We start from the raw sequence: 15,190 nt of genomic DNA on the forward strand, positions 1-15,190 counted from the left end.
ATTTAAAGTTATAGGCTAAAATGCATACTGCCCTTAAATACATTGCATAAACATGTATCAATTACACATTTGCCTTGCTACAAGTCCACTTCTCTTACCAATTCTGTTTTGGTACATTACCAAAACCATATACCACCTTACCTTAAAGTCATTTTGGGCAGAATACAAATGTCCTCAACACACCAAATGAAACTCTAATTCACAAAGTCCAAATACAACCACATATACACATAAACATTTCTAATTCTTACATACACTTTATACAACCAATTTACATACATATTCATCAATCCTCAATATCACAATTTATCCAATATCTCCATGAATTCAAACATTCATTAAGGAGTCCCAAAGCTGCCGAATTGCTCCACAATGCCAAATTGTCCATAGTTTCGTGAACTTCATTTCAAGTGCACAATCACCATATACATGTGGGATTAACTTACTAGGACATTAAATCACCCTACTCAACATGAATCCACATCAAATATATGTAAGAATACTTCATCAAATATAGAACTCCATGGCTGTCCAAAATTGGACATATCAAGAACTCCTCAAAACTTAAAAATTCCTTCACAAAGCACACACCCATAACATGTATACAAAGTTTAACAAAGAAATATTCAAAAACTCAAACTTACCTATTGTTGGGACTTGCTTAATCTTCACTAAAACTTCTTAATATTGGTATTTACTTCTTCCTTGTGAAGTGGGGATAATTTTTAATGAAGCTAGGTGTGGGAAAAGGAGGCTTGATCATGGGATTGCTAAGCTTTGAAGGTGGGCGGCCATGGGAGCTTCTCACTCCTTCATTTCGGCATGGTTGAACAATTGAAGAAGATGATGTTTGAGTGGGAGTAATCTGCCCACTTATGATTAAATTTAATCCATATTATAATTCTTAGTGGTCCACTTACTCAAATTAATCATATAATAAGCTTAAAGTGCTAATTACACAATTTTCACTCCACTTTTGGCTATTTGCATTAGGTACCACTAAACTAATTTTTCATTTTATTTTCTAAGTGTAATATTATTTATTTTTAATGGATATTTAGGTCAAAAGACAATTCGGGATGTCAAATGACCATAATGCCCCTGTTCGGGTTGCATTCCCAATTTTTCGGTAACACCGGGTTTTGTCCGTTTTTCAATTTCTCACTTTTCTTTGTACTAATTAATTAATTTTTCTTTGATATTTCTAATGATATTTATACTTCAATAGGGGTCTCTTTAAGTCCTCAAAATATTTTCCAGGGTTCCCATGATCCGAGCTAGTCAACGGTCCACGCCGTGACTTCCCGGTGCGGTCACCCATCGCTAGGGTTCTCGGCTCGCTTAACTTGGTTACATTTCTTTGCTTTTATTTTTTCTTTGTTTTTCTTGTATTTTCTTTTCTTGTATTTCACTATTTTATGTCTCCTCACTCATAACGAAGTGTAGTTCTAGGCATCCTAGCTGTCCGGACAACACTGGTCACCGGAACAGTAGAACGCACTACCGAACTTAGGGGTGTTACAGGTAAAGAATTGTGATTTCAATTATGATTTATGTATAATTGATTTTGTTGGAATTACCTAAATAGTTAGTTATGATTTGATAAATTGAATTTCATGATCGAAGTCATTTTATACAAATGATTCACATTATTGGCAATGACTATTTTGAGTTTTAGAATTTGATGAGTATTCAGATTTCCAAATTATTTACTGTAAATTTTATCAATGTATATTGTACTATGTTTTAAATTATAGTTGTGCACCACTGAGTTCACCACTCAGCGATAGCTTTGTATGCTGTCGCAGGTAAGAAGAGCATAGAGCAGTGAGTAAGTTTCTTTGAAGACACTTTTAGATCAGCTCCAGGTATATTATAGGTATACCCATGTACATAGGTTTTGATGTATGCATGTAATAATATGTATGTAAATTATTTGAGCAGTTGTATAAAAAATCTTGTAAAATATTTTGGTATGTAATTAAATATAAATTATTGTAAATGTAAATTTGAGATTTCATTTACTTGAATAGTTTTGTAATATAAATTTTGAGTCTTATAATCAATGAAATATTTCTTCATGATGAGATTAGTTTGAAAATGAATTGATTATTTATTGAGAATTGAATTGTGAATTGAAATAAAGTTTATTGGAGTTGTATTTGAGAAAACATATTGGGAGCATTTTCTTTTGCAGGATTGAAGAACTGTTTTCTCAAAATACAGCCGGCACTTTGCTGAAATTTTGAAAAAAATTTTATAACACCAGATTTTAATCTATGACTTAAATTTCTTGAAAATTGTTTTAAAATCTCTTGTAATATATTTAATGGATTATCGGTAGGAGAAGTACGATAATTCATTAGGTATACTACGGGATCATGTTACATCTTATAGGGGAGTAGGGTGTGACATAATTACTGGCTCAATGGGATCAACTTAACTAATGCAATATAAGTCAATGATGGATGTACCTGAGATTTTGAGCACTAGGGGCTAGGTAAAGGATTGAACCTCACATGAGATGTGATGGGCAAGGAATTGCTCACTTATAGTTTATTATAATTCCAATAACGGATGTACCTGAGGATGATCAATAGAATTATAAGAATTCAATTACCCACTAGAAATCCATCCAACTGGGATTTCTGTTTTCTACTTTGGAAGAGTAGGATTCACTAAGTTAGTGGGAGGACCAATTTGATTAAAAGACCATAATCATTTTGGTTAATTACTTGATACATTTACTAATTAATCTGATTATTTTCTGCAATTAATTTTCTGATAATAATGAGCATAGAAAAATCACCACCATCCAATATCCTTGCAAGCATACTTGATCGCAATAGGTTGACATGACCTAATCTCTCTGATTAGCTAAGAAATTTGAAACTTGTCCTGAACCTTGAACATATAGGATATGTTCTAGATTCAAATGTTCCTGGTCCCTTACCTACAGAGTGAAGGAACGGAAGCGTGAAAAACACAAGTTTATACCAATGAATACAAAAATTTTCACCTAGGGTCACATGCATCATGTAAGATTTATTTTTATCTATTTGATTTCAATGATAAACAACATATTAAAACTCTTTTAATATGTTTTTGGATATGTATTTGCCATTTAAGATTTTAAAATTAATCAAATTAATTTTAGAACCCTAGATTAAATCAAGAACGATTACACTAACCTCTTGATGGCTAATCTCTTTGAATGGCTAATCTCTTTGTATTGATGAGAGATGAAGAGAAATAGCTGGAGAGGCTCAAAGTGGCGTGACAAATGAGAGGAGAGGCTGCTGGTTTTTTTTTCTTTTCATAACCACACTTAAATAGCTAGGTTAACACATTAAACCCTAGCCACATGTCACCTTTTGATTAGCTCTAGGTTTAAGTGACCCAATCACATTGTGCCAAGTGTCAAACCTATATTTAATCTTGATTTTAATCATCTTATATGATTAAAAAACATTTGGCAAGCTTATGTGTTATGCCATGTGTCACCATCTCATGATGCCACGTGTCACACTGCAAAATGACCAAAATGCCCCTGTGTCTTAATTTTGAGTTCTCAACCCAAAATAATTATTTTTCTTCTTCTAATTAATTTATATCAAATATAAATTAATTAATTAATCTCTATTAATTAATTTCTCATTAATTAAATTCATATTTAAACACTTTAAATATAAATTTAACTTATATTATACATCCAATAATCTAGATTTGGTTTCAAGTCATGCTAGAGACTTTGCAATTTAATTGCAAACCAAACCTATTTAATTAATCAATTAAACTCTTTAATTAATTAATTAAATCATATTTAAATAGGTGATAACTTGTGTATGTGTGTGACTTACTAGGCTCATCACTAATTGGTAATGAGACATGATATCAACTCTTAATATCATCAGAACTCTTTCTTACCATAAATGATTTCTCTAAATCATTTTATGAACCTCATAGACCATGGTTAACACCTAGCATAACATGCCATGGCCACCCAATTAGTAATAAGATTTACCTTAAATGAACCTATAATCATATGTTACCATACACTAGAATCTCTCTGTTACAAAATCCCAACTCAAGCTGGAGTCATGGTTTATGTCAAACTCCATTTGCTATGAATATTATGTTCTCTTTTAATTCCAGTTCTTGATTAAAAAGATTTTCTCATCAGAAACTCTTTTCTGAATAAATCTATCTGTCCTGGCCAGGAACTTGAAACATCAAGAACAATTAAATGAACATAGGATTTTATCTCTATTTACTTAGAGGAACAGATTCCATCTTGATTAACACCTACCTCCACATATAACTAGTAGGAGCCAACACATGCCCATATACCCATACATAGTACAAGTATGAAAGCAGTATCAAACTCAAACTACCTATATACAAGATAACTGTACTATCTCAGGTCTAAAGATTATATGCACTGATATGATTTATGACAAAACATTGACAAGAGTAAACTCTATGTGCTTGTCATAAGCGTCACTGGTTCGGCCTACTTATCATTTATAAGTGCCTATCATGTTTGTTATATGGCATGAGACTCACCATTCCATCTTATTTATATCTCATTTAAATAACTTGGGAACAAACATGAATACAATCTTTCTGGATAAGTCATGTCCTTATTATGAAGTATCCTCGATTGTGAACCTATTTATGATACTTTGTGCTAGAAATATTGTCACTCATATTCTTAACAACTTAAGAATAATATTTCTAATAAAATATCAATGGACCTTTTCTATTACACATAAATATATTATGTAAACAGAAAAGTGGAAATGCCTTTTATTAATAAAAATATGTACAAGATACATACTAAATGATATGCTCTAGGGCATACTACTAACAATCTCCCACTAGCACTAGAGCCATTCATTACAATACCTTAGACCCATCTTCTCAAGATGTCGATCTAACTGAGCTTGTGCCAAAAGCTTAGTGAATGGATCAGCTGGATTTTTCAGCCGATGTTATTTTTCTGCATGGCTATATCGCCTTGCCCAACTATATCTCTGATAATGTGGTAGTGCCTTTCTATGTGTTTGGATTTTGGGTGAGACCTTAGTTCCTTAGCCTGTATGACTACTCCATTGTTGTCACAGTGTAGTAGAACTGCTGACTCAATGGAAGGAACTACTGTAAGTTCTGTCACGAACTTCTTTATCCAAAGCGACTTCCTTTGCGACATCGATGCGAGAATATACTCGACCTACGTAGTGGAATCTGCAATCGTGCTCTGTTTGGAACTCTTCCAACCGATCGCACCTCCATTACAAATGAACACATATCCAGAGGTAGACTTTACGTCATCGATATCGATTAGAAATCGAATCGGTATAACCATCCAATTGCAAGTCTCCACCTCCATAAATCAAGAATAAATCCTTAGTTCTTCTCAAGTACTTAAGGATATTCTTGACAACTATCCAGATGTTCCAAACTGGATTGGATTGATACCGCTAGTCAAACTAACGAGATATGTGATATCAGGCCTAGTACACAACATTGCATACATTAAACTTCCAATAGCGAAGCATATGGAATCTGGCCATCTTATCTCTTTCTTCAGGTGTCTTTGGAGACATCTCTTTAGAAAGATGGATACCATGTCTCACTGGTAACAATCCTCTCTTGGAATCAAGCATGTTAAACCTCTTTTAACACCTTTTCCAAGTATAGACTTTGGGATAAACCAATTATTCTTTTCGCTCTATCTCTATAGATGCGAATCCCAAGAATATAGGTTGCCTCCCCTAAGTCTTTCATGGAGAATGTATTTGACAACCATACCTTTATAGTCATCAACATACCTGTATCATTACCCATCAACGATTATGTCATCCACATATAAGACAAGGAAAGTGATAGCACTGTCACTAACCTTCTTATATACACATGGCTCATCCTCATTTTTGATAAAACCAAAGGATTTAATGGCTTCATCAAAACGGATGTTCCAACTCCTCGAAGCTTGTTTCAACCCATAAATGGATTGCTTTAGCTTGCATACCTTGGAACCATCTTGGGATTCAAATCCCCTAGGTTGTTCCATGAAAATGTTTTCTTCAATGTATCCATTGAGAAAAGCTGTTTTGACATCCATCTGCCAAATCTCATAATCATAGTATGCAGCTATTACTAATAAAATCCTAATTGATTTAAGCATGGCAACAGGCGAAAAAGTCTCCTCATAGTCTATTCCTTGCCTTTGGCGAAACCCTTTCGCTACTAGCCTTGCCTTATAGGTCTCTACCTTTCCATCAGAACCAATTTTCTTCTTGAAAACCCATTTGTTCCCTATAGGTACAATACCTTCAGGTTGGTCAACAAGATCCCAAACTTGATTCTTATACATGGAATCAATCTCGGATTTCATAGCATCAATCCATTTTGAAGAGTCTATATCTGATATAGCTTCTTCATAGGTAAGTGGATCATCTCCATGATCTACTTCTTCATGAGTAGACAACTCTTGTTCTTCTTCATGAAGAAAACCATATCTCACTAGTGGGTGAGATACCCTGGTTGTTCTACGAGGAACAGCTGTACATGTTTCATCAATGGGTATAGGTTAACTAGATGGATTTATATCCATCTGATCTGTTGGTTGGTCAGAATTCTCCAATTCTAACTCTATTTGCCTTCCTTTGCCTCCTTCTTGAACAAGCTGTTGTTCAAGAAATGTGGCATCTCTACTTATCACAACCTTTTGTGAAGTAGGCAAATAAAATAATATCCAAAACTATCTTTTGGATATCCAACAAATCGACCTTTTTCTGATCTGGTCTCCAATTTATCAGTGTTCAGCTTTTTGATATAATTTGGGCGACCCCAAATCTTAACATGCTTAAGACTTGGTTTTCTTCCATGACATATCTCATAAGGTGTGGAAGAAACTGATTTTGATGGAATCCTATTCAGAATATACAAAGCTGATTCTAATGCAAATCCCCAAAAGGAGATTGGCATATCAGTATAGCTCATCATACTACGTACCATATCCAATAGGGTACGATTTCTCCTTTCAGATACACCACTTAGCTGTGGCGTTCCTGGAGGAGTCAGCTGAGAAACAATGCCATGCTCTCTCAAGTATTCATCAAATTCAGTACTCAAATATTCACCTCCACGATCTGATCGAAGAGCTTTAATACTCTTTCCTGTTTGATTTTCTACTTCAGATTTAAATTCTTTGAACTTTTCAAAGGATTCATGTTTGTATTTCATCAAATACAAATACCCAAATCTTGATTTATCATCAGTAAAGGTAATAAAATAATGAAAGTCCCCTCTAGCCATTTTTTTTTAAATGGACCACATACATCACTATGTATTAGCTCCAAAATATTTTCAGCTCTTAGCCCTTGTCCAACAAAGGGTGATCTAGTCATTTTGCCCTGAAGGCAAGATTCACAAGTTGGAGTAGGCTCAGAGCCCAATGAGGATAGAATCCCCATTTTCTCCAGTTTTGCAATCCTATCTTCTGCAACATGACATAACCTTAAGTGCCAAATATATTTTGAACTTGAGTTGGTTTTCACCATGGCATTGCATTCTTTTAGATTGCTATACTCTGGCCAGTGGAAACACTTTCCTGCTGGCAGTGGAAACACTTTCCTGTTGGCAATGGAAACACTTTCCTGTTGGCAGTGGAAACACTTTCCTTTGCCTTCATCAGCTTTAGTCTTCCTTTTCTGTTTAGCTATTTTCTTAGAAGGACCAGGAATCTGAGGTTTCTTTTTCTTATTGCCCTTCTTATTGTTGGACTTTCTAGCAGAAGAAGATGCAATCAAAGCTACCTCTTTTCCTTTATTGCCCGGCATATTCTTTTGGGCAATAACCAGCATGTTGAGTAAACCAGCTAAGGTGCATTCCTGTTTAGTCATATGGAAATTTGTCACAAAATTCCCAAAAGACTCAGGAAGGGACTTGAAGGATCAAATCCGTTTGTAATTGGAAATCCATGTTGAAGTCAAGATGTTCCAACTGCTCAATCAGCCGAATCATCTTGTGGACATGATCCCCAACATTCTGTCCCTCAGACATCCTCATACGGAATAGCTGTCTAGATATCTCATACCTAGCATTCTCTTTGTGCTCACCATATAACTCTTGTAGGTGAAGGAGGATCTCACTCGCACTCTGCATGTTCTCATGTTATACGTAACTCATTACTCATGGAAGCAAGCATGTAACACTTAGCTCTCATATCATGCTCCTTCCACTTGTCTAAAGTTTCATGTTCCTCTTGTGTGGCCTCTGGAGGTAAGGGATCAGGAACATTTGAATCTAGAACATATCCTATATGTTCAAGGTTCAGGACAAGTTTCAAATTTCTTAGCCAATCAGACAGATTAGGTCCTGTCAACCTGTTGTGATCAAGTATGCTTGCAAGGATATTGGATGGTGGTGGTTGTTCTGTGCTCATTATTATCAGAAAATTAATTGCAGAAATAACCAGATTAATTAGTAAATGTATCATGTAATTAACCAAATATGATTATGGTCTTTTAATCAAATTGGTCCTCCCACTAACTTAGCGGATCCTACACTTCCAAAGTAGAAAACGGAAATCCTAGTTGGATGGATTTCTAGTAGGTGATTGAATTCTTATAATTCTATTGATCATCCTCAGGTACATCCATTATTGGAATTACAATAAACTATAAGTGAGCAACTCCTTGCCCATCACATCTCATGTGAGGTTCAATCCTTTACCTAGCCCCTAATGCTCAAAATCTTAGGTACATCCATTATTGACTTATCTTGCATTAGTTAAGTTGATCCCATTGAGTCAGTAATTATGCAAATAATTTTAATGTCCTCAGGTACATCCAATATTGGCCACCAAACCATTTACATATTTACAACATCTCATGCTTAACAATTATTCTTAAGAAAATCTCTTAAATTAATTGCATCTCATGCAACTATTTAAAATTTCTTAAAATAATTGCCCCAATGGAGGGCTTATGTTATAATTACTTTAATTATAGCATTTCCAACTTAATCATTTGTTTGGAAGATTTTATAGCCATCCTTATTACTATTAAGGTCTCACTTTGCACATTATCCATTTAGCATGCATATATCATATAATTGCATACATTCCCATACATCTCATGCATTCATGGATAAGCAGTAAATATGGTATGATCATGGACTTTCTAAGGGATTCAATTCTGAGCCACCAAGAATTGAATTAGGGCATTCCTAGGTGCATTTCATTCATTCATTTTACAAGAGTTGCTGAAGGAGTACATAATCAACACTTGATATTGAATTCCTCCCACTGGTCCCACCAATGCTCTTGACCTCCTTGAACTTCTTGCAATCCAATATTACATAGTAATCCTTGGCATACCAAGGCGAATTTATAAGAACTTAAATAAATGAAATTTCAACCCAAAAATATTACAAACTTAATAATACATGCCCAAAATAAATTAAAATAAATTAATTAATTTACAATCCCAAAGAAACATAAAAGAAATAAATCCAATCACATTGGTCTTTTATAGTTCATGATCATCCATCATGAATATCACTATTTAACAATTAAATAAAACATACATACTTAAATTAAATTGAATATCTCATATTCAACTTAAAAATCCAGATTTGAATATGATTCAAATAAATTTAAAAATTCATATTTGAATCTCATTCAAACAAATTTAAAAATTCAAATTTGAATCACATTCAAACAACTTCAAAAATTCAGATTTGAATCACATTCAAACATTTTTTTAAAAATCAGATTTGAATCACATTCAAATATTTTTAAAAAAATCAGATCTGAATTTTATTGAATCAATTTTAAAAAATCAGATTTAAATATGATTCAAACAACTTTAAAAATTCAGATTTAAATCACATTCAAACAACTTTTAAAATTCAGATTTGAATCACATTCAAACAATTTTTAAAATTCTGATTTGAATCATAATTTAATTGTGTGATTAAAACTACTAATTAAACACTTTAATTAGTCAAAGAATAGGCCTTAGATCATACAACAATTGCAGAATTAAAAGCCAAACCTTGAACCACCCATGGAACCACCCAAAAAGCTCTTCGATCAGTTCCTCTAAGATTATTAAAATCAAGATTAAATATAGGTTTGACACTTGGCACAATGTGATTGGGTCACTTAAACCTAGAGCTAATCAAAAGGTGACTTGTGGCTAGGGTTTAATGTGTTAACCTAGCTATATAAGTGTGGTTATGAAAAGAAAAAATAACCAGCAGCCTCTCCTCTCATTTGTCACGCCACTTTGAGCCTCTCCAGCTATTTCTCTTCATCTCTCATCAATTCAAAGAGATTAGCCATCAATCTCTTGAATTAAGAACACTAGAAATTGTTTCTAGTGTCCTGTTTACATCTCTAATCTCTTAAAAGGCAGAACTTGAATTTCTAATTAATAGAAAAAGCTTTAGAGGCTGTTCAAGGGCTGCCATAGGTGTTCTTGGTGTGGACAAGCTAGAGGGACAATATTTGGTGTCCTGAAGACGAATCTCAAAGGCGCAGACATTGCGATTGCATCAAGAGGTTAGTGTAATCGTTCTTGATTTAATCTAGGGTTCTAAAATTAATCTGATTAATTTTAAAATCTTAAATGGCAAATACAGATCCAAAAATATATTAAAAGAGTTTTAATATGTTGTTTATCATTGAAATCAAATAGATAAAAATAAATCTTGCATGGTGCATGTGACCCTAGGCGAAATTTTTTTGAATTCAATGGTATAATCTTGTGTTTTTCACGCTTCCGTTCCTTCAATTGGTATCAGAGCCACTATATTTGCCATTTAGATTGTTGATTATATGATTTAATTGTGTGATTTGATCATGAGATGATTGATTCATGGCTGGTTGGATCAAGAGGTGTGGCAGCACACATGGTGAAGCCACCATTGGTGGCGGCAACAATGGTTCCATGGGTGGTTCAAGGTTTGGCTTTTAATTCTGCAATTGTTGTATGATCTAAGGCCTATTCTTTGACTAATTAATGTGTTTAATTAGTAGTTTTAATCACACAATTAAATTATGATTCAAATCAGAATTTTAAAAATTGTTTGAATGTGATTCAAATCTGAATTTTAAAAGTTGTTTGAATGTGATTCAAATCTGAATTTTTAAAGTTGTTTGAATCATATTTAAATCTGATTTTTTAAAATTGATTCAATAAAATTCAGATCTGATTTTTTAAAAAATATTTGAATGTGATTCAAATCTGATTTTTAAAAAAATGTTTGAATGTGATTCAAATCTAAATTTTTGAAGTTGTTTGAATATGATTCAAATCTGAATTTTTAAATTTGTTTGAATGAGATTCAAATCTGAATTTTTAAATTTATTTGAATCATATTCAAATCTGGATTTTTTAGTTGAATATGAGATATTCAATTTAATTTAAGTATGTATGTTTTATTTAATTGTTAAATAGTGATATGCATGATGGATGATCATGGACTATAAAAGACCAATGTGATTGGATTTATTTCTTTTATGTTTCTTTGGGATTGTAAATTAATTAATTTATTTTAATTTATTTTGGGCATGTATTATTAAGTTTGTAATATTTTTGGGTTGAAATTTCATTTATTTAAGTTCTTGTAAATTCGCCTTGGTATGCCAAGGATTACTATGTAATATTGGATTGCAAGAAGTTCAAGGAGGTCAAGAGCATTGGTGGGACCAGTGGGAGGAATTCAATATCAAGTGTTGATTATGTACTCCTTCAGCAACTCTTGTAAAATGAATGAATGAAATGCACCTAGAATGCCTGATTCAATTCTTGGTGGCTCAATTGAATCCTTAGAAAGTCCATGATCATACCATATTACTGCTTATCCATGAATGCATGAGATGTATGGGAATGTATGCAATTATATGATATATGCATGCTAAATGGATAATGTGCAAAGTGAGACCTTAATAGTAATAAGGATGGCTATAAAATCTTCCAAACAAATGATTAAGTTGGAAATGCTATAATTAAAGTAATTATAATATAAGCCCTCTATTGGGGCAATTATTTTAAGAAATTTTAAATAGTTGCATGAGATGCAATTAATTTAAGAGATTTTCTTAAGAATAATTGTTAAGCATGAGATGTTGTAAATATGTAAATGGTTTGGTGGCCAATATTGGATGTACCTGAGGACATTAAAATTATTTGCATAATTACTGACTTAATGGGATCAACTTAACTAATGCAAGATAAGTCAATAATGGATGTACTTGAGATTTTGAGCATTAGGGGCTAGGTAAAGGATTGAACCTCACATGAGATGTGATGGGCAAGGAGTTGCTCACTTATAGTTTATTGTAATTCCAATAATGGATGTACCTGAGGATGATCAATAGAATTATAAGAATTCAATCACCCACTAGAAATCCATCCAACTAGGATTTCCGTTTTCTACTCTGGAAGTGTAGGATTCGCTAAGTTAGTGGGAGGGCCAATTTGATTAAAAGACCATAATCATTTTGGTTAATTACATGATACATTTACTAATTAATCTGGTTATTTTCTGCAGTTAATTTTCTGATAAAAATGAGCACAAAACAACCACCACCATCCAATATCCTTGCAAGCATACTTGATCACAACAGTTGACAGACCTAATCTGCGATTGGCTAAGAAATTTGAAACTTGTCCTGAACCTTGAACATATAGGATATGTTCTAGATTCAAATGTTCCTGGTCCCTTACCTCTAGAGGCCACACAAGAGGAACATGAAACTTTGGACAAGTGGAAGGAGCATGATATGAGAGCTAAGTGTTACATGCTTGCTTCCATGGGTAATGAGTTACAGAAGCAACATGAGAACATGCAGAGTGCGAGTGAGATCCTCCTTCACCTACAAGAGTTGTATGGTGAGCACAGCAGGAATGCTAGGTATGAGATATCTAGACAGCTATTCCGTATGAGGATGTCTGAGGGACAGAATGTTGGGGATCATGTCCACAAGATGATTCGGCTGATTGAGCAGTTGGAACATCTTGACTTCAACATGGATTTCCAGCTACAAACGGATTTGATCCTTCAGTCCCTTCCTGAGTCTTTTGGGAATTTTGTGACAAATTTCCATATGACTAAACAAGAATACACCTTAGCTGGTTTATTCAACATGCTGGTTATTGCTCAAAAGAATATGCCGGGCAATAAAGGAAAAGAGGTAGCTTTGATTGCACCTTCTTCTGCTGGAAAGTCCAACAAGAAGAACGGCAATAAGAAAAAGAAACCTTAGATTCCTGGTCCTTCCAAGAAAATAGCTAAACAGAAAAGGAAGACTAAAGCTGATGTAGGCAAAGGAAAGTGTTTCCACTGCCAACAGGAAAGTGTTTCCATTGCCAACAGGAAAGTGTTTCTATTGCCAGTAAGAAAGTGTTTCCACTGGCCAGAGTATAGCAATCTAAAAGAATGCAATGCCATGGTGAAAACCAACTCAAGTTCAAAATATATTTGGCACTTAAAGTTATGTCATGTTGCAGAAGATAGGATTGCAAAATTGGAGAAAATGGGGATTCTATCCTCATTGGGCTCTGAGCCTACTCCAATTTGTGAATCTTGCCTTCGTGGCAAATGACTAGATCACCCTTTGTTGGACAAGGGCTAAGAGCTGAAAATATTTTGGAATTAATACATAGTGATGTATGTGGTCCATTTAAAGAAATGGCTAGAGGGGGCTTTCATTATTTTATTACCTTTACTGATGATAAATCAAGGTTTGGGTATTTATATTTGATGAAATACAAACATGAATCTTTTGAAAAGTTTAAGGAATTTAAATCTGAAGTAGAAAATCAAACAGGAAAAAGTATTAAAGCTCTTCGATCAGATCGTGGAGGTGAATATTTGAGTACTGAATTTGATGACTACTTGAGAGAGCATGGCATTGTTTCTCACCGACTCTCCAGAACGCCACAACCGAATGGTGTATCCGAAAGGAGAAATCATACCCTATTGGATATGGTACGTAGTATGATGAGCTATACCGATATGCCAATCTTCTTTGGGGATTTGCATTAGAATCACTTTGTATATTCTGAATAGGATTCCATCAAAATCGCTTTCTTCCACACCTTATGAGATATGGCATGGAAGAAAACCAAGTCTTAAGCATGTTAAGATTTGGGGTTGTCCGACTTATATCAAAAGTCAACACCGATAAATTGGAGACCAGATCGTAAAAGGTCGATTTGTTGGATATCCAAAAGATAGTTTTGGATATTATTTTTATTTGCCTACTTCACAAAGGTTGTGATAAGTAGAGATGCCACATTTCTTGAATAATAGTTTGTTCAAGAAGGAGGCAAAGGAAGGCAAATAGAGTTAGAATTGGAGAATTACGACCAACCAACGCATCGATGGATATAAATCCATCTAGTCAACCTATACCCATTGATGAAACATCTACACTGTTCCTCATAGAACAACTGGTATCTCACCCACCAGTGAGATATGGTTTTCTTCATGAAGAAGAACAAGAGTTATCTACTCATGAAGAAGTAGAACATGGAGATGATCCACTTACCTATGAAGAAGCTATATCAGATATAGACTCTTCAAAATGGATTGATGCTATGAAATCCGAGATTGATTCCATGTATAAGAATCAAGTTTGGGATCTTGTTGACCCACCTGAAGGTATTGTACCTATAGGGAACAAATGGGTTTTCAAGAAGAAAATTGGTTCTGATGGAAAGGTAGAGACCTATAAGGTAAGGCTAGTAGCGAAAGGGTTTCGCCAAAGGCAAGGAATAGACTATGAGGAGACTTTTCTCGCCTGTTGCCATGCTTAAATCAATTAGGATTTTATTAGCAATAGCTGCATACTATGATTATGAGATTTGGCAGATGGATGTCAAAACAGCTTTTCTCAATGGATACATTGAAGAAAACATTTTCATGGAACAACCTAAGGGATTTGAATCCCAAGATGGTTCCAAGGTATGCAAGCTAAAGCGATCCATTTATGGGTTGAAACAAGCTTCGAGGAGTTGGAACATCCGTTTTGATGAAGCCATTAAATCCTTTGGTTTTATCAAAAATGAGGATGAGCCATGTGTATATAAGAAGGTTAGTGACAGAGCTATCACTTTCCTTGTCTTATATGTGGATGACATACTGTTGATAGGTAATGACACAGGTA

Source organism: Hevea brasiliensis, chromosome 14 (genome assembly GCF_030052815.1).
Source record: "Hevea brasiliensis isolate MT/VB/25A 57/8 chromosome 14, ASM3005281v1, whole genome shotgun sequence".
Lineage (NCBI taxonomy): Eukaryota > Viridiplantae > Streptophyta > Magnoliopsida > Malpighiales > Euphorbiaceae > Hevea > Hevea brasiliensis.